Here is a 23,758-nt window from a genome sequence, read left to right as displayed (position 1 = left end):
ACACTGGCACCAAGTAACAAAGACATACACTTGCACCAAGTAACAAAGACATACACTGACACTCAGGAACACAGACACACATTGACACAAAGTAACAAAGACACACACTTACACCAAGTAACAAAGACATACACTTACACCAAGTATTTTGACACACACTTACACCAAGTAACAAAGACATACACTGACACTAAGTCACAAAGACACAAACTGACACCAAGTAACAAGGACATACACTGACACCCAGTAACAAAGACATCCACAGACAACAAGTCACAAACACATACACTGACACCAAGTAACAAAGACATACACTGACACCCAGTAACAACGACATCCACAGACAACAAGTCACAAACACATACACTTACACCAAGTAACAAAGACATACACTGACACCAAGTCACAAAGACACAAACTGACACCAAGTAACAAGGACATACACTGACACCCAGTAACAAAGACATCCACTGACAACAAGTCACAAACACATACACTGACACCAAGTAACAAAGACAAACACTTACACGAAGTAACAAAGACATACACTGACACCCAGTAACAAAGACATCCACTGACAACAAGTCACAAACACATACACTGACACCAAGTAACAAAGACATATACTGACACCAAGTAACAAAGACATACACTGACACCCAGTATCAAAGAAATCCACTGACAACAAGTCACTAACACATACACTGGCACCAAGTAACAAAGACATACACTGACACCCAGGAACACAGACACACATTGACACACAGTAACAAAGACACACACTTACACCAAGTAACAAAGACATACACTTACACCAAGTATGTTGACACACACTTACACCAACTAACAAAGGCATACACTGACACCAAGTCACAAGACACACACTGACACCCAGTAACACAGACACACACTGACACCAAGTAACACAGACACACACTGACACCCAGTAAAAAAGACATACACTGACACCAAGTCACAAAGACACACACTGACACCCAGCAACACAGACACACACTGACACCAAGTAACACAGACACACACTTACACCAAGTAACAAAGACATACACTGACACCAAGTCACAAAGACATACACTCATACCCAGTAACAAAGACATACACTGATACCCAGTAACACAGACACACACTTACACCAAGTAACAAAGACATACACTGACACCAAGTCACAAAGACATACACTCATACCCAGTAACAAAGACATACACTGATACCCAGTAACACAGACACACACTGATACCCAGTAACACAGACACACACTTACACCAAGTAACAAAGACATACACTGACACCAAGTCACAAAGACACAAACTGACACCAAGTAACAAGGACATACACTGACACCCATTAACAAAGACATCCACTGACAACAAGTCACAAACACATACACTGACACCAAGTAACAAAGACAAACACTTACACCAAGTAACAAAGACATACACTGACATCCAGTAACAAAGACATCCACTGACAAAAAGTCACAAACACATACACTGACACCAAGTAACAAAGACATACACTTGCACCAAGTAACAAAGACATACACTGACACTCAGGAACACAGACACACATTGACACAAAGTAACAAAGACACACACTTACACCAAGTAACAAAGACATACACTGACACCAAGTCACAAAGACACAAACTGACACCAAGTAACAAGGACATACACTGACACCCAGTAACAAAGACAAACACTTACACCAAGTAACAAAGACATACACTGACACCCAGTAACAAAGACATCCACAGACAACAAGTCACAAACACATACACTGACACCAAGTAACAAAGACATACACTGACACCCAGTAACAAAGACATCCACAGACAACATGTCACAAACACATACACTTACACCAAGTAACAAAGACATACACTGACACCAAGTCACAAAGACACAAACTGACACCAAGTAACAAGGACATACACTGACACCCAGTAACAAAGACATCCACTGACAACAAGTCACAAACACATACAATGACACAAAGTAACAAAGACAAACACTTACACCAAGTAACAAAGACATACACTGACACCCAGTAACAAAGACATCCACTGACAACAAGTCACAAACACATACACTGACACCAAGTAACAAAGACATACACTGACACCCAGTATCAAAGAAATCCACTGACAACAAGTCACTAACACATACACTGGCACCAAGTAACAAAGACATACACTGACACCCAGGAACTCAGACACACATTGACACAAAGTAACAAAGACACACACTTACACCAAGTAACAAAGACATACACTTACACCAAGTATTTTGACACACACTTACACCAAGTAACAAAGACATACACTGACACCAAGTCACAAAGACACACACTGACACCCAGCAACACAGACACACACTGACACCAAGTAACACAGACACACACTTACACCAAGTAACAAAGACATACACTGACACCAAGTCACAAAGACATACACTCATACCCAGTAACAAAGACATACACTGATACCCAGTAACACAGACACACACTTACACCAAGTAACAAAGACATACACTGACACCAAGTCACAAAGACATACACTCATACCCAGTAACAAAGACATACACTGATACCCAGTAACACAGACACACACTGATACCCAGTAACACAGACACACACTTACACCAAGTAACAAAGACATACACTGACACCAAGTCACAAAGACACAAACTGACACCAACTAACAAGGACATACACTGACACCCATTAACAAAGACATCCACTGACAACAAGTCACAAACCCATACACTGACACCAAGTAACAAAGACATACACTGACACCCTGTAACAAAGACATCCACTGACAAAAAGTCACAAACACATACACTGACACCAAGTAACAAAGACATACACTGACACCAAGTAACAAAGACATACACTGATACCCAGTAACACAGACGCACACTTACACCAAGTAACAAAGACATACACTTACACCAGGTAACGCAGACATTCACTTACACCAAGTATTTTGACATACACTTACACCAAGTAACAAAGACTTACACTGACACCCAGTAACAAAGACATACACTGACACCAAGTCACAAAGACATACACTGACACCAAGTAACAAAGACATACACTTACACAAAGTAACAAAGACACACACTTACACCGAGTAACACAGACACACACTGACACCCAGCAACACAGACACACACTTACACCAAATAACACAGACATACACTGACACCAAGTAACAAAGACATACACTGATACCCAGTAACACAGGCACACACTTACACCAAGTAACAGTGACATACACTGACACCCAGTAACAAAGACATCCACTGACAAAAAGTCACAAACACATACACTGACACCAAGTAACAAAGACATACACTGACACCAAGTAACAAAGACATACACTGATACCCAGTAACACAGACGCACACTTACACCAAGTAACAAAGACATACACTTACACCAGGTAACGCAGACATTCACTTACACCAAGTATTTTGACATACACTTACACCAAGTAACAAAGACTTACACTGACACCCAGTAACAAAGACATACACTTACACAAAGTAACAAAGACACACACTTACACCGAGTAACACAGACACACACTGACACCCAGCAACACAGACACACACTTACACCAAATAACACAGACATACACTGACACCAAGTAACAAAGACATACACTGATACCCAGTAACACAGGCACACACTTACACCAAGTAACAGTGACATACACTGACACCAAGTCACAAAGACATACACTCATACCCAGTAACAAAGACATACACTGATTCCCAGTATCACACACACACACTGATACCCATTAACACAGACACACACTGATACCCAGTAACACAGACAAACACTTACACCAAGTTACAAAGACATACACTTACACCAAGTAACAAAGACATACACTTACACCAAGTAACACAGACACACACTGACACCAAGTAACAAATACATACACTGACTCCCAGTAACAAAGACATACACTGACACCCAGTAACACACACACCGACACCAAGTAACAAAGACACACATTTACACCAAGTAACACAGACATGCACTGACACCAAGTAACAAAGACATACACTTACACCAAGTAACAAAGACATACACTTACACCAAGTTACAAAGACACACACTTACACCAAGTAACACAGACATACACTGACACCAAGTAACATAGACAGACAATTACACCAAGTAACAAAGACATACACCTACACCAAGTATTTTGACATACACTTACAACAAGTAACAAAGACATACACTGATACCCAGTAACACATACACACACTTACACCAAGTAACAAAGACATACACTGACACCAAGTCACAAAGAGACAAACTGACACCAAGTAACAAGGACATACACTGACACCCAGTAACAAAGAAATCCACTGACAACAAGTCACAAACACATACACTGACACCAAGTAACACAGACATACACTGGCACCAAGTAACAAAGACATACACTGATACCCAGTAACACAGACGCACACTTACACCAAGTAACAAAGACATACACTTACACCAGGTAACGCAGACATTCACTTACACCAAGTATTTTGACATACACTTACACCAAGTAACAAAGACATACACTGACACCCAGTAACAAAGACAGACACTGACACCAAGTCACAAAGACCTACACTGACACCAAGTAACAAAGACATACACTAACACAAAGGAACAAAGACACACACTTACACCGAGTAACACAGACACACACTGACACTCAGCAACACAGACACACACTTACACGAAATAACACAGACATCCACTGACTCCCAGTAACAAAGACATACACTGACACCCAGTAACACAGACACACACCGACACCAAGTAACAAAGACACACACTTACACCAAGTAACACAGACATGCACTGACACCAAGTAACAAAGACATACACTTACACCAAGTAACAAAGACATACACTTACACCAAGTTACAAAGACACACACTTACACCAAGTAACAAAGACATACACTGACACCCAGTAACAAAGAAATCCACTGACAACAAGTCACTAACACATACACTGGCACCAAATAACAAAGACATACACTTGCACCAAGTAACAAAGACATACACTGACAACCAGGAACACAGACACACATTGACACAAAGTAACAAAGACACACACTTACACCAAGTAACAAAGACATACACTTACACCAAGTATTTTGACACACACTTACACCAAGTAACAAAGACATACACTGACACCAAGTCACAAAGACACACACTGACACCCAGTAACACAGACACACACTGACACCAAGTAACACAGACACACACTGACACCCAGTAAAAAAGCCATACATATGACACCAAGTCACAAACACATACACTGATACCAAGTCACAAAGACATACACTGATACCCAGTAACACAGACACACACTTACACCAAGTAACAAAGACATACACTGACACCAAGTCACAAAGACATACACTCATACCCTGTAACAAAGACATACACTGATACCCAGTAACACAGACACACACTGATACCCAGTAACACAGACACACACTTACACCAAGTAACAAAGACATACACTGACACCAAGTCACAAAGACACAAACTGACACCAAGTAACAAGGACATACACTGACACCCAGTAACAAAGACATCCACTGACAACAAGTCACAAACACATACACTGACACCATGTAACAAGGACAAACACTTACACCAAGTAACAATGACATACACTGACACCCAGTAACAAAGACATCCACTGACAACAAGTCACAAACACATACACTGACACCAAGTAACAAAGACATACACTGACACCAAGTAACAAAGACATACACTGATACCCAGTAACACAGACGCACACTTACACCAAGTAACAAAGACATACACTTACACCAGGTAACGCAGTCATTCACTTACACCAAGTATTTTGACATACACTTACACCAAGTAACAAAGACATACACTGACACCCAGTAACAAAGACATACACTGACACCAAGTCACAAAGACATACACTGACACCAAGTAACAAAGACATACTCTTACACAAAGTAACAAAGACACACACTTACACCGAGTAACACAGACACACACTGACACCCAGCAACACAGACACACACTTACACCAAATAACACAGACATACACTGACACCAAGTAACAAAGACATACACTGATACCCAGTAACACAGGCACACACTTACACCAAGTAACAGTGACATACACTGACACCAAGTAACAAAGACATACACTTACACAAAGTAACAAAGACATACAGTTACACCAAGTAACACAGACACACACTGTCACCAAGTAACAAATACATACACTGACTCCCAGTAACAAAGACATACACTGACACCCAGTAACACAGACACACACCGACACCAAGTAACAAAGACACACAATTACACCAAGTAACACAGACATGCACTGACACCAAGTAACAAAGACATACACTTACACCAAGTAACAAAGACATCCACTTACACCAAGTTACAAAGACACACACTTACACCAAGTAACACAGACATACACTAACACCAAGTAACATAGACAGACAATTACACCAAGTAACAAAGACATACACCTACACCAAGTATTTTGACATACACTGACTTACACCAAGTAACAAAGTCATACACTGACACCAAGTCACAAAGAGACAAACTGACACCAAGTAACAAGGACATACACTGACACCCAGTAACAAAGACATCCACTGACAACAAGTCACAAACACATGCACTGACACCAAGTAACAAAGACATACACTGACAACAAGTAACAAAGACATACACTGATACCCAGTAACACAGACGCACACTTACACCAAGTAACAAAGACATACACTTACACCAGGTAACGCAGACATTCACTTACACCAAGTATTTTGACATACACTTACACCAAGTAACAAAGACATAAACTGACACCCAGTAACAAAGACATACACTGACACCAATTCACAGAGACATACACTGACACCAAGTAACAAAGACATACACTAACACAAAGTAACAAAGACACACACTTACACCAAGTAACACAGACACACACTGACACCCAGCAACACAGACACACACTTACACCAAATAACACAGACATACACTGACACCAAGTAACAAAGACATACACTGATACCCAGTAACACAGGCACACACTTACACCAAGTAACGGTGACATACACTGACACCAAGTAACAAAGACATACAATTACACAAAGTAACAAAGACATACACTTACACCAAGTAACACAGACACACACTGACACCAAGTAACAAATACATACACTGACATCCAGTAACACAGACACACACCGACAAAAAGTAACAAAGACACACACTTACACCAAGTAACACAGACATGCACTGACACCAAGTAACAAAGACATACACTTACACCAAGTAACAAAGACATACACTTACACCAAGTTACAAAGACACACACTTACACCAAGTAACAAAGACATACACTGATACCCAGTAACACATACACACACTTACACCAAGTAACAAAGACATACACTGACACCAGGTCACAAAGACATACACTGATACCCACTAACACAGACACACACTTACACCAAGTAACAAAGACACACACTGATACCCAGTAGCACAGACACTCACTTACACCAAGTAACAAAGACATACACTGAAACCCAGTTACAAAGACATACACTGACACCCAGTAACACAGACACACACGGACACCAAGTAACAAAGTCACACACTTACACCAAGTAACACAGACACACACTGACACCCAGTGACACAAACAAACACACTGACACCCAGTAACACAGACTCACACTGACACCAAGTAACAAAGACATACACTGATACCCAGTAACACAGACAAACACTTACACCAAGTAACAAAGACAGACACTGATACCCAGTAACACAGACACACACTTACACCAATTAACAAAGACATACACTGAGACCCAGTAACAAAGACATACACTGACACCCAGTAACACAGACAAACACGGAAACCAAGTAACAAAGACACACACTTAAACCAAGTAACACAGACATACACTGACACCAAGTAACACAGACATACACTGACACCAAGTAACACAGACACACACTGACACCCTGTAACACAGACACACACTTACACCAAGTAACACAGACATACACTGACACCAAGTAACAAAGACATACACTGATACCCAGTAACACAGGCACACACCTACACCAAGTAACACAGACATACACTGACACCAAGTAACAAAGACATACACTGACAACAAGTAACAAAGACATACACTTACACCAAGTAACAAAGACACACACTTATACCAAGTAAGACAGACATACACTGACACCAAGTAACAAAGACAGACAATTACACCAAGTAACAAAGACATACACTTACACCAAGTATTTTGACATACACTGACACCAAGTAAAAAAGACATACACTGATACCGAGTAACACAGACACACACTTACACCAAGTAACAAAGAGATACACTGACATCAACTCACAAAGACACACTGCCACCCAGGAACACAGACACACACTTACACCAAGTAACACAAACATGCACTGACACCGAGTAACACAGACACACACTGACACCCAGTAACACAGACACACACTTACACCAAATAACAGAGACAAACACTGAGACCAGGTAACAAAGACAGACAATGATACCCAGTAACACAGGCACACACTTACACCAAGTAACAGTGACATACTCTGACACCAAGTAACAAAGACATACACTGACACAAAGTATCAAAGACACACACTTACACCGAGTAACACAGACATACACTGACACCAAGTAACAAAGACATACACTGGTACCCAGTAACACAGGCACACACTTACACCAAGTAACACGGACATACACTGACACCAAGTAACAGAGACATACACTGACAACAAGTAACAAAGACATACACTTACACCAAGTAACAAAGACACACACCTATACCAAGTAACACAGACATACACTGACACCAGGTAACAAAGACAGACAATTACACCAAGTAGCAAAGACATACACTTACACCAAGTATTTTGACATACACTGACACCAAGTAAAAAAGACATACACTGATACCCAGTAACACAGACACACACTTACACCAAGTAACAAAGACATACACTGACACCAACTCACAGAGACACTTTGACACCCAGGAACACAGACACACACTTACACCAAGTAACACAGACATGCACTGACACCAAGTAACAAAGAAATACACTTACACCAAGTAACAAAGACATACACTTACACCAAGGTACAAAGATAGACACTTACACCAAGTAACACAGACATACACTGACACCAAGTAACATAGACAGACAATTACACCAAGTAACAAAGACATACACCTACACCCAGTATTTTGACATACACTGACACCAAGTAACAAAGACATACACTGATACCCAGTAACACATACACACACTTACACCAAGTAACAAAGACATACACTGACACCAAGTCACAAAGACATACACTGATACCCACTAACACAGACACACACTTACACCAAGTAACAAAGACACACACTGATACCCAGTAGCACAGACACACACTTACACCAAGTAACAAAGACATACACTGACACCCAGTTACAAAGACATACACTGACACCCAGCAACACAGACACACACGGACACCAAGTAACAAAGTCACACACTTACACCAAGTAACACAGACACACACTGACACCCAGTAACACAAACAAACACACTGACACCCAGTAACACAGACACACGCTGACACCAAGTAACAAAGACATATACTGACACCCAGTAACACGGACACACACTGGGCGGCACAGTGGAGCAGTGGTTAGCACTGCAGCCTCACAGCTCCAGGGACCCGGGTTCGATTCTGGGTACTGCCTGTGCGGAGTTTGCAAGTTCTACCTGTGTCTGCGTGGGTATCCTCCGGGTGCTCCGGCTTCCTCCCACATGCCAAAGACTTGCAGCATGATAGGTTAATTGGCCATTATAAATTGCCCCGAGTATAGGTAGGTGGTAGGGAAATATATAGGGACCGGTGGGGATGAGATTGGAATACGGGATTAGTGTAGGATTAGTATAAATGGGTTGTTGATGGTCGGCACAGACTCGGTGGGCCGAAGGGCCTGTTTAAGTGCTTGTTCTCTGAACTAAACTAAATACTGACACCTAGTGTCACAGACACACACTGACACCCCGTAACACAAACAAACACACACTGACACCCAGAAACACTGAAACACAGTAACAAAGACATACACTGACACCAAGTAACACAGACACACACTGACACCCAGTAACGAAGACATGCACTGACACCAAGTCACAAACACATACACTGATAACCAGGAACACAGACACACACTGACACCAAGTCACAAAGACATGCACTGATCCACAGTAACATGGACACACACTTACACCAAGTAACAAAGACAGACACTGATTCCCAGTAACACAGACACACACTTACACCAAATAACACAGACATACTCTGACACCAAGTAACAAAGCCATACACTGATACCCAGTAACACAGGCACACACTTACACCAAGTAACACAGACATACACTGACACCAAGTAACAAAGACATACACTGACACCAAGTAACAAAGACATACACTTGCACAAAGTAACAAAGACACACACTTACACCGAGTAACACAGACACACACTGACACCCAGCAACACAGACACACACTTACACCAAATAACACAGACATACACTGACACCAAGTAACAAAGTCATACACTGATACCCAGTAGCACAGGCACACACTTACACCAAGTAACAGTGACATACACTGACACCAAGTAACAAAGACATACACTTACACAAAATAACAAAGACATACACTGATACCCAGGAACACAGACACACACTTACACCAAGTAACAAAGACATACACTGATGCCAAGTCACAAAGACACACACTGACACCCAGTAACACAGACACACACCGACACCAAGTAACAAAGACACACACTTACACCAAGTAACACAGACATGCACTGACACCAAGTAACAAAGACATACACTTACACCAAGGAACAAAGACATACACTTACACCAAGTTACAAAGACACACACTTACACCAAGTAACACAGTCATACACTGACACCAAGTAACATAGACACACACTTACACCAAGTAACAAAGACAGACACTGACACCAAGTGACAAAGACATACACTTACACCAAGTAACAAAGACATACACTGACACCAAGTAACAAAGACATACACTGATACCCAGTAACACAGACACACACTTACACCCAGAAACAAAGACAGACACTGACACCAAGTCACAAAGACATACACTTACACGAAGTAACAAAGACAGACAATTACACCAAGTAACAAAGACATACACTTGCACCAAGTATTTTGACATACACTGACACCAAGTAACAAAGACATGCACTGATACCCAGTAACACAGACACACACTTACAGCAAGTAACAAAGACAGACACTGACACCAAGTCACAAAGACATACACTTACACGAAGTAACAAAGACATACACTGATACCCAGTACCACAGACACACACTGACACCAAGTAACAAAGACATACACTGATACCCAGTAACACAGACACACACTTACACCAAGTAAAAAAGACACACTCTTACACCAAGTAACAAAGACAGACACTTACACCAAGTAACAAAGACATACACTGACAACATGTAACAAAGACATACACTGATACCCAGTAACACAGACACTCACTTACACCAAGTAACAAAGACATACACTGATGCCCAGTAACACAGCCACACACTCACACCAAGTAACAAAGACATACACTGATACCAAGTGACACAGACACACACTTACACCAAGTAACACAAACACTCACTTACACCAAGTAACAAAGACATACACTGACACCAAGTAACAAAGACATACAATTACACCAAGTCACAAAGACACACACTTACACCAAGTAACACAGACATACACTGACACCAAGTAACAAAGACATACACTGTCACCCAGTAACACAGACACAAACTTACACCAAGTAACAAAGACATACACTGATACCAAGTAACAAAGACATACACTGATACCCAGTAACACATACACACACTTACACCAAGTAACAAAGACACACACTGATACCCAGTAGCACAGACACACACTTACACCAAGTAACAAAGACATACACTGACACCCAGTAACACAGACACACACGGACACCAAGTAACAAAGTCACACACTTACACCCAGTAACACAAACAAACACACTGACACCAAGTAACACAAGCACACACTTACACCAAGTAACAAAGACAGACACTTACACCAAGTAACACAGACATACAATGACACCAAGTAACAAAGACAGACAATTACACCAAGTAACAAAGACATACACATACACCAAGTATTTTGACATACACTTACACCAAGTGACAAAGACACACACTGATACCCAGTAGCACAGACACACACTTACACCAAGTAACAAAGACATACACTTACACCAAGTAACACAAACACGCACTTTCACCAAGTAACAAAGACATACACTGACACTAAGTAACAAAGACATACAATTACACCAAGTCACAAAGACACACACTTACACCAAGTAACACAGACATACACTGACACCAAGTAACAAAGACATACACTGTCACCCAGTAACACAGACACAAACTTACACCAAATAACAAAGACATACACTGATACCAAGTAACACAGACACACACTTACACCAAGTAACACAGACACACACGTACAACAAGTAACAAAGACACACACTGACACCAAGTAACAAAGACATACACGATACCCAGTAACACATACACACACTTACACCAAGTAACAAAGACACACACTGATACCCAGTAGCACAGACACACACTTACACCAAGTAACAATGACATACACTGACACCCAGTAACACAGACACACACGGACACCAAGTAACAAAGTCACACACTTACACCCAGTAACACAAACAAACACACTGACACCAAGTAACACAAGCACACACTTACACCAAGTAACAAAGACAGACACTTACACCAAGTAACACAGACATACAATGACACCAAGTAACAAAGACAGACAATTACACCAAGTAACAAAGACATACACATACACCAAGTATTTTGACATACACTTACACCAAGTGACAAAGACACACACTGATACCCAGTAGCACAGACACACACTTACACCAAGTAACAAAGACATACACTTACACCAAGTAACACAAACACTCACTTTCACCAAGTAACAAAGACATACACTGACACTAAGTAACAAAGACATACAATTACACGAAGTCACAAAGACACACACTTACACCAAGTAACACAGACATACACTGACACCAAGTAACAAAGACATACACTGTCACCCAGTAACACAGACACAAACTTACACCAAGTAACAAAGACATACACTGATACCAAGTAACACAGACACACACTTACACCAAGTAACACAGACACACACGTACAACAAGTAACAAAGACACACACTGACACCAAGTAACAAAGACATACACGATACCCAGTAACACATACACACACTTACACCAAGTAACAAAGACACACACTGATACCCAGTAGCACAGACACACACTTACACCAAGTAACAAAGACATACACTGACACCCAGTAACACAGACACACACGGACACCAAGTAACAAAGTCACACACTTACACCCAGTAACACAAACAAACACACTGACACCAAGTAACATAGACACACACTTACACCAAGTAACACAAACACACACTTACACCAAGTAACAAAGACAGACACTTACACCAAGTAACACAGACATACACTGACACCAAGTAACAAAGACAGGCAATTACACCAAGTAACAAAGACATACACATACACCAAGTATTTTGACATACACTTACACCAAGTGACAAAGACACACACTGATACCCAGTAGCACAGACACACACTTACACCAAGTAACAAAGACATACACTGACACCCAGTAACACAGACACACACCGACACCAAGTAACAAAGTCACACACTTACACCAAGTAACACAGGCACACACTGACACCCAGTAACACAAACACACTGACACCCAGTAACACAGACACACACTGACACCAAGTAACAAAGACATATACTGACACCCAGTAACACGGAGACACACTGGGCGGCACATTGGCGCAGTGGTTAGCACCACAGCCTCACAGCTCCAGGGACCCGGGTTCGATTCTGGGTACTGCCTGTCCGGAGTTTGCAAGTTCTCCCTGTGTCTGCGTGGGTTTCCTCCGGGTGCTCCGGCTTCCTCCCACATGCCAAAGACTTGCAGGATGATAGGTTAATTGGCCATCATAAATTGCCCCTAGTATAGGTAGGTGGTAGGGAAATATATCGGGACAGGTGGGGATGTGATAGGAATACGGGTTTAGTGTAGGATTAGTATAAATGGTTGGTTGATGGTCGGCACAGACCCGGTGGGCCGAAGGGCCTGTTAAAGTGCTGTGTCTCAAAACTAAACTAAATACTGACACCTAGTGTCACAGATACACACTGACACCCAGTAACACAAACAAACACACACTGACACCCAGTAACACAGAGAAACACTGAGAAACAGTGACAAAGAAATACACTGACACCAAGTAACAAAGACACACACTGACACCCAGTAACAAAGACAGACACTGACACAAAGTCACAAAGACATACACTTACACGAAGTAACAAAGACAGACAATTACACCAAGTAACAAAGACAGACACTTGCACCAAGTATTTTGACATACACTGACACCAAGTAACAAAGACATGCACTGATAACCAGTAACACAGACACACACGTACACCAAGTAACAAAGACAGACACTGACACCAAGTCACAAAGACATACACTGACACGAAGTAACAAAGACATACACTGATACCCAGTACCACAGACACACACTGACACCAAGTAACAAAGACATACACTGATACCCAGTAACACAGACACACACTTACACAAAGTAAAAAAGACACACCCTTACACCAAGTAACAAAGACAGACACTTACACCAAGTAACAAAGACATACACTGACACCAAGTAACAAAGACATACACTGATACCCAGTAACACAGACACACACTTGCACCAAGTAACAAAGACAAACACTGATGCCCAGTAACACAGTCACACACTCACACCAAGTAACAAAGACATACACTGACACCAAGTAACAAAGACATACAATTACACCAAGTCACAAAGACACACACTTACACCAAGTAACACAGACATACACTTACACCAAGTAACAAAGACATGCACTGATACCAAGTAACACAGACACACACTTACACCAAGTAACACAAACACTCACTTACACCAAGTAACAAAGACATACACTGACACCAAGTAACAAAGACATACAATTACACCAAGTCACAAAGAGACACACTTACACCAAGTAACACAGACATACACTTACACCAAGTAACAAAGACATGCACTGATACCAAGTAACACTGACACACACTTACACCAAGTAACACAGACACACACTTACAACAAGTAACAAAGACACACACTGACACCAAGTAACAAAGACATACACTTACACCAAGTAACACAGACATACACTGACACCAAGTAACAAAGACATACAATTACACCAAGTAACAAAGACACACACTTACACCAAGTAACACAGACATACACTGACACCAAGTAACAAAGACATACACTGTTACCCATTAACACAGACACACACTTACACCAATTAACAAAGACATATACTGATACCCAGTAGCACAGACACACACTGGGCTGCACATTGGCACAGTGGTTAGCAGCCTCACAGCTCCAGGGACCAGGGCTCGATTCTGGGTACTGCCTTTGCGGAGTTTGCAAGTTCTCCCTGTCTCTGCGTGAGTTTCCTCCGGGTGCTCCGGTTTCTTCCCACATGCCAAAGACTTGCAGGTTGATAGGTTAATTGGCCATTATAAATTGACCCTAGTTTCGGTAGGTGTTAGGGAAATATATAGGGACAGTTGGGGATGTGATAGGAATACGGGATTAGTGTAGGATTAGTATAAATGGGTGGTTGATGGTCGGCACAGACTCGGTGGGCCGAAGGGCCTGTTAAAGTGCTGTATCTCTGAACTAAAGTAAATACTGACACCTAGTGTCACAGACACACACTGACACCCAGTAACACAAACAAACACACACTGACACCCAGGAACACAGAGAAACACTGATACACAGTAACAAAGACATACACTGACACCAAGTAACACAGACACACACTGACACCCAGTAACAAAGACATACACTGACACCGAGTCACAAAGACATACACTGATACCCAGGAACACAGACACACACTTACACCAAGTAACAAAGACATACACTGATACCAAGTCACAAAGACACACACTGACACCCAGTAACACAGACACACACTGACACCAAGTAACAAAGACACACACTTACACCAAGTAACACAGACATACACTGTTACCCATTAACACAGACACACACTTACACCAATTAACAAAGACATATACTGATACCCAGTAGCACAGACACACACTGGGCGGCACATTGGCACAGTGGTTAGCAGCCTCACAGCTCCAGGGACCAGGGCTCGATTCTGGGTACTGCCTTTGCGGAGTTTGCAAGTTCTCCCTGTCTCTGCGTGAGTTTCCTCCGGGTGCTCCGGTTTCTTCCCACATGCCAAAGACTTGCAGGTTGATAGGTTAATTGGCCATTATAAATTGACCCTAGTATAGGTAGGTGTTAGGGAAATATATAGGGACAGTTGGGGATGTGATAGGACTATGGGATTAGTGTAGGATTAGTATAAATGGGTGGTTGATGGTCGGCACAGACTCGGTGGGCCGAAGGGCCTGTTTAAGTGCTGTATCTCTGAACTAAAGTAAATACTGACACCTAGTGTCACAGACACACACTGACACCCAGTAACACAAACAAACACACACTGACACCCAGGAACACAGAGAAACACTGATACACAGTAACAAAGACATACACTGACACCAAGTAACACAGACACACACTGACACCCAGTAACAAAGACATACATTTGACACCAAGTCACAAAGACATACACTGATACCCAGGAACACAGACACACACTTACACCAAGTAACAAAGACATACACTGATACCAAGTCACAAAGACACACACTGACACCCAGTAACAAAGACATACACTGACACCAAGTCACAAAGACATGCACTGATCCACAGTAACACAGACACACACTTACACCAAGTAACAAAGACAGACACTGATTCCCAGTAACACAGACACACACTTACACCAAATAACACAGACGTACACTGACACCAAGTAACCAGGACAAACACTGATATCCAGTAACACAGGCACACACTTACACCAAGTAACAAAGACATACACTTACACAAAGTAACAAAGACACACAATTACACCGAGTAACACAGACACACACTGACACCCAGCAACACAGACACACACTTACACCAAATAACACAGACACACACTTACACCAAGTAACAAAGACAAACACTGACACCCAGTTACAAAGACATACACTGACACCCAGTAACACAGACACACACGGACACCAAGTAACAAAGTCACACACTTACACCAAGTAACACAGACACACACTGACACCCAGTAACACAAACAAACACACTGACACCCAGTAACACAGACACACACTGACATCAAGTAACAAAGTCACATACTGACACCCAGTAGCACAGAAACACACTGGGCGGCACATTGGCACAGTGGTTAGCAGCCTCACAGCTCCAGGGACCAGGGCTCGATTCTGGGTACTGCCTTTGCGGGGTTTGCAAGTTCTCCCTGTTCTGCGTGAGTTTCCTCCGGGTGCTCCGGTTTCTTCCCACATGCCAAAGACTTGCAGGTTGATAGGTTAATTGGCCATTATAAATTGACCCTAGTTTAGGTAGGTGTTAGGGAAATATATAGGGACAGTTGGGGATGTGATAGGAATACGGGATTAGTGTAGGATTAGTATAAATGGGTGGTTGATGGTCGGCACAGACTCGGTGGGCCGAAGGGCCTGTTTAAGTGCTGTATCTCTGAACTAAACTAAATACTGACACCTAGTGTCACAGACACACACTGACACCCAGTAACACAAACAAACACACACTGACACCCAGGAACACAGAGAAACACTGATACACAGTAACAAAGACATACACTGACACCAAGTAACACAGACACACACTGACACCCAGTAACAAAGACATACACTGACACCGAGTCACAAAGACATACACTGATACCCAGGAACACAGACACACACTTACACCAAGTAACAAAGACATACACTGATACCAAGTCACAAAGACACACACTGACACCCAGTAACACAGACACACACCGACACCAAGTAACAAAGACACACACTTACACCAAGTAACACAGACATGCACTGACACCAAGTAACAAAGACATACACTTACACCAAGGAACAAAGACATACACGTACACCAAGTTACAAAGACACACACTTACACCAAGTAACACAGACATACACTGACACCAAGTAACATAGACACACACTTACACCAAGTAACAAAGACAGACACTGACACCAAGTGACAAAGACATACACTTACACCAAGTAACAAAGACATACACTGACACCAAGTAACAAAGACATACACTGATACCCAGTAACACAGACACACACTTACACCAAGTAACAAAGACACACACTGACACCCAGTAACAAAGACAGACACTGACACCAAGTCACAAAGACATACACTTACACGAAGTAACAAAGACAGACAATTACACCAAGTAACAAAGACATGCACTTGCACCAAGTATTTTGACATACACTGACACCAAGTAACAAAGACATGCACTGATACCCAGTAACACAGACACACACTTACAGCAAGTAACAAAGACAGACACTGACACCAAGTCACAAAGACATACACTGATGCCCAGTAACACAGTCACACACTCACACCAAGTAACAAAGACATACACTGATACCAAGTGACACAGACACACACTTACACCAAGTAACACAAACACTCACTTACACCAAGTAACAAAGACATACACTGACACCAAGTAACAAAGACATACAATTACACCAAGTCACAAAGACACACACTTACACCAAGTAACACAGACATACACTGACACCAAGTAACAAAGACATACACTGTCACCCAGTAACACAGACACAAACTTACACCAAGTAACAAAGACATACACTGATACCAAGTAACACAGACACACACTTACACCAATTAACACAGACACACACGTACAACAAGTAACAAAGACACACACTGACACCAAGTAACAAAGACATACACTGATACCCAGTAACACATACACACACTTACACCAAGTAACAAAGACACACACTGATACCCAGTAGCACAGACACACACTTACACCAAGTAACAAAGACATACACTGACACCCAGTAACACAGACACACACGGACACCAAGTAACAAAGTCACACACTTACACCCAGTAACACAAACAAACACACTGACACCAAGTAACACAGACACACACTTACACCAAGTAACACAAACACACACTTACACCAAGTAACAAAGACAGACACTTACACCAGGTAACACAGACATACACTGACACCAAGTAACAAAGACAGACAATTACACCAAGTAACAAAGACATACACATACACCAAGTATTTTGACATACACTTACACCAAGTGACAAAGACACACACTGATACCCAGTAGCACAGACACACACTTACAACAAGTAACAAAGACATACACTGACACCCAGTAACACAGACACACACCGACACCAAGTTACAAAGTCACACACTTACACCAAGTAACACAGACACACACTGACACCCATTAACACAAACACACTAACACCCAGTAACACAGACACACACTGACACCAAGTAACAAAGACATATACTGACACCCAGTAACACGGAGACACACTGGGCGGCACATTGGCGCAGTGGTTGGCACCGCAGCAACACAGCTCCAGGGAACCGGGTTCGATTCTGGGTACTGCCTGTCCGGAGTTTGCAAGTTCTCCCTGTGTCTGCGTGGGTTTCCTCAGGGTGCTCCGGCTTCCTCCCACATGCCAAAGACTTGCAGGATGATAGGTTAATTGGCCATCATAAATTGCCCCTAGTATAGGTAGGTAGGTGGTAGGGAAATATATCGGGACAGGTGGGGATGTGATAGGAATACGGGTTTAGTGTAGGATTAGTATAAATGGTTGGTTGATGGTCGGCACAGACCCGGTGGGCCGAAGGGCCTGTTAAAGTGCTGTATCTCAAAACTAAACTAAATACTGACACCTAGTGTCACAGATACACACTGACACCCAGTAACACAAACAAACACACACTGACACCCAGTAACACTGAGAAACACTGAGAAACAGTGACAAAGAAATACACTGACACCAAGTAACAAAGACACACACTGACACCCAGTAACAAAGACAGACACTGACACAAAGTCACAAAGACATACACTTACACGAAGTAACAAAGACAGACAATTACACCAAGTAACAAAGACATACACTTGCACCAAGTATTTTGACATACAGTGACACCAAGTAACAAAGACATGCACTGATAACCAGTAACACAGACACACACTTACACCAAGTAACAAAGACAGACACTGACACCAAGTCACAAAGACATACACTTACACGAAATAACAAAGACATACACTGATACCCAGTACCACAGACACACACTGACACCAAGTAACAAAGACATACACTGATACCCAGTAACACAGACACACACTTACACCAAGTAAAAAAGACACACCCTTACACCAAGTAACAAAGACAGACACTTACACCAAGTAACAAAGACATACACTGACACCAAGTAACAAAGACATACACTGATACCCAGTAACACAGACATACACTTACACCAAGTAACAAAGACATACACTGATGCCCAGTAACACAGTCACACACTCACACCAAGTAACAAAGACATACACTGATACCAAGTGACACAGACACACACTTACACCAAGTAACACAAACACTCACTTACACCAAGTAACACAGACATACACTGACACCAAGTAACAAAGACATACAATTACACCAAGTAACAAAGACACACACTTACACCAAGTAACACAGACATACACTGACACCAAGTAACAAAGACATGCACTGATAACCAGTAACACAGACACACACTTACACCAAGTAACAAAGACAAACACTGACACCCAGTTACAAAGACATACACTGACACCCAGTAACACAGACACACACGGACACCAAGTAACAAAGTCACACACTTACACCAAGTAACACAGACACACACTGACACCCAGTAACACAAACAAACACACTGACACCCAGTAACACAGACACACACTGACATCAAGTAACAAAGTCACATACTGACACCCAGTAGCACAGAAACACACTGGGCGGCACATTGGCACAGTGGTTAGCAGCCTCACAGCTCCAGGGACCAGGGCTCGATTCTGGGTACTGCCTTTGCGGGGTTTGCAAGTTCTCCCTGTTCTGCGTGAGTTTCCTCCGGGTGCTCCGGTTTCTTCCCACATGCCAAAGACTTGCAGGTTGATAGGTTAATTGGCCATTATAAATTGACCCTAGTTTAGGTAGGTGTTAGGGAAATATATAGGGACAGTTGGGGATGTGATAGGAATACGGGATTAGTGTAGGATTAGTATAAATGGGTGGTTGATGGTCGGCACAGACTCGGTGGGCCGAAGGGCCTGTTTAAGTGCTGTATCTCTGAACTAAACTAAATACTGACACCTAGTGTCACAGACACACACTGACACCCAGTAACACAAACAAACACACACTGACACCCAGGAACACAGAGAAACACTGATACACAGTAACAAAGACATACACTGACACCAAGTAACACAGACACACACTGACACCCAGTAACAAAGACATACACTGACACCGAGTCACAAAGACATACACTGATACCCAGGAACACAGACACACACTTACACCAAGTAACAAAGACATACACTGATACCAAGTCACAAAGACACACACTGACACCCAGTAACACAGACACACACCGACACCAAGTAACAAAGACACACACTTACACCAAGTAACACAGACATGCACTGACACCAAGTAACAAAGACATACACTTACACCAAGGAACAAAGACATACACGTACACCAAGTTACAAAGACACACACTTACACCAAGTAACACAGACATACACTGACACCAAGTAACATAGACACACACTTACACCAAGTAACAAAGACAGACACTGACACCAAGTGACAAAGACATACACTTACACCAAGTAACAAAGACATACACTGACACCAAGTAACAAAGACATACACTGATACCCAGTAACACAGACACACACTTACACCAAGTAACAAAGACACACACTGACACCCAGTAACAAAGACAGACACTGACACCAAGTCACAAAGACATACACTTACACGAAGTAACAAAGACAGACAATTACACCAAGTAACAAAGACATGCACTTGCACCAAGTATTTTGACACACACTGACACCAAGTAACAAAGACATGCACTGATACCCAGTAACACAGACACACACTTACAGCAAGTAACAAAGACAGACACTGACACCAAGTCACAAAGACATACACTGATGCCCAGTAACACAGTCACACACTCACACCAAGTAACAAAGACATACACTGATACCAAGTGACACAGACACACACTTACACCAAGTAACACAAACACTGACTTACACCAAGTAACAAAGACATACACTGACACCAAGTAACAAAGACATACAATTACACCAAGTCACAAAGACACACACTTACACCAAGTAACACAGACATACACTGACACCAAGTAACAAAGACATACACTGTCACCCAGTAACACAGACACAAACTTACACCAAGTAACAAAGACATACACTGATACCAAGTAACACAGACACACACTTACACCAATTAACACAGACACACACGTACAACAAGTAACAAAGACACACACTGACACCAAGTAACAAAGACATACACTGATACCCAGTAACACATACACACACTTACACCAAGTAACAAAGACACACACTGATACCCAGTAGCACAGACACACACTTACACCAAGTAACAAAGACATACACTGACACCCAGTAACACAGACACACACGGACACCAAGTAACAAAGTCACACACTTACACCCAGTAACACAAACAAACACACTGACACCAAGTAACACAGACACACACTTACACCAAGTAACACAAACACACACTTACACCAAGTAACAAAGACAGACACTTACACCAGGTAACACAGACATACACTGACACCAAGTAACAAAGACAGACAATTACACCAAGTAACAAAGACATACACATACACCAAGTATTTTGACATACACTTACACCAAGTGACAAAGACACACACTGATACCCAGTAGCACAGACACACACTTACAACAAGTAACAAAGACATACACTGACACCCAGTAACACAGACACACACCGACACCAAGTTACAAAGTCACACACTTACACCAAGTAACACAGACACACACTGACACCCATTAACACAAACACACTAACACCCAGTAACACAGACACACACTGACACCAAGTAACAAAGACATATACTGACACCCAGTAACACGGAGACACACTGGGCGGCACATTGGCGCAGTGGTTGGCACCGCAGCAACACAGCTCCAG

This window comes from Heterodontus francisci, chromosome 35 (genome assembly GCF_036365525.1).
Source record: "Heterodontus francisci isolate sHetFra1 chromosome 35, sHetFra1.hap1, whole genome shotgun sequence".
NCBI classification, from domain to species: domain Eukaryota; kingdom Metazoa; phylum Chordata; class Chondrichthyes; order Heterodontiformes; family Heterodontidae; genus Heterodontus; species Heterodontus francisci.
The sequence above is the reverse complement of the archived record's forward strand: the minus strand, read 5'-3'. Positions refer to the sequence as shown.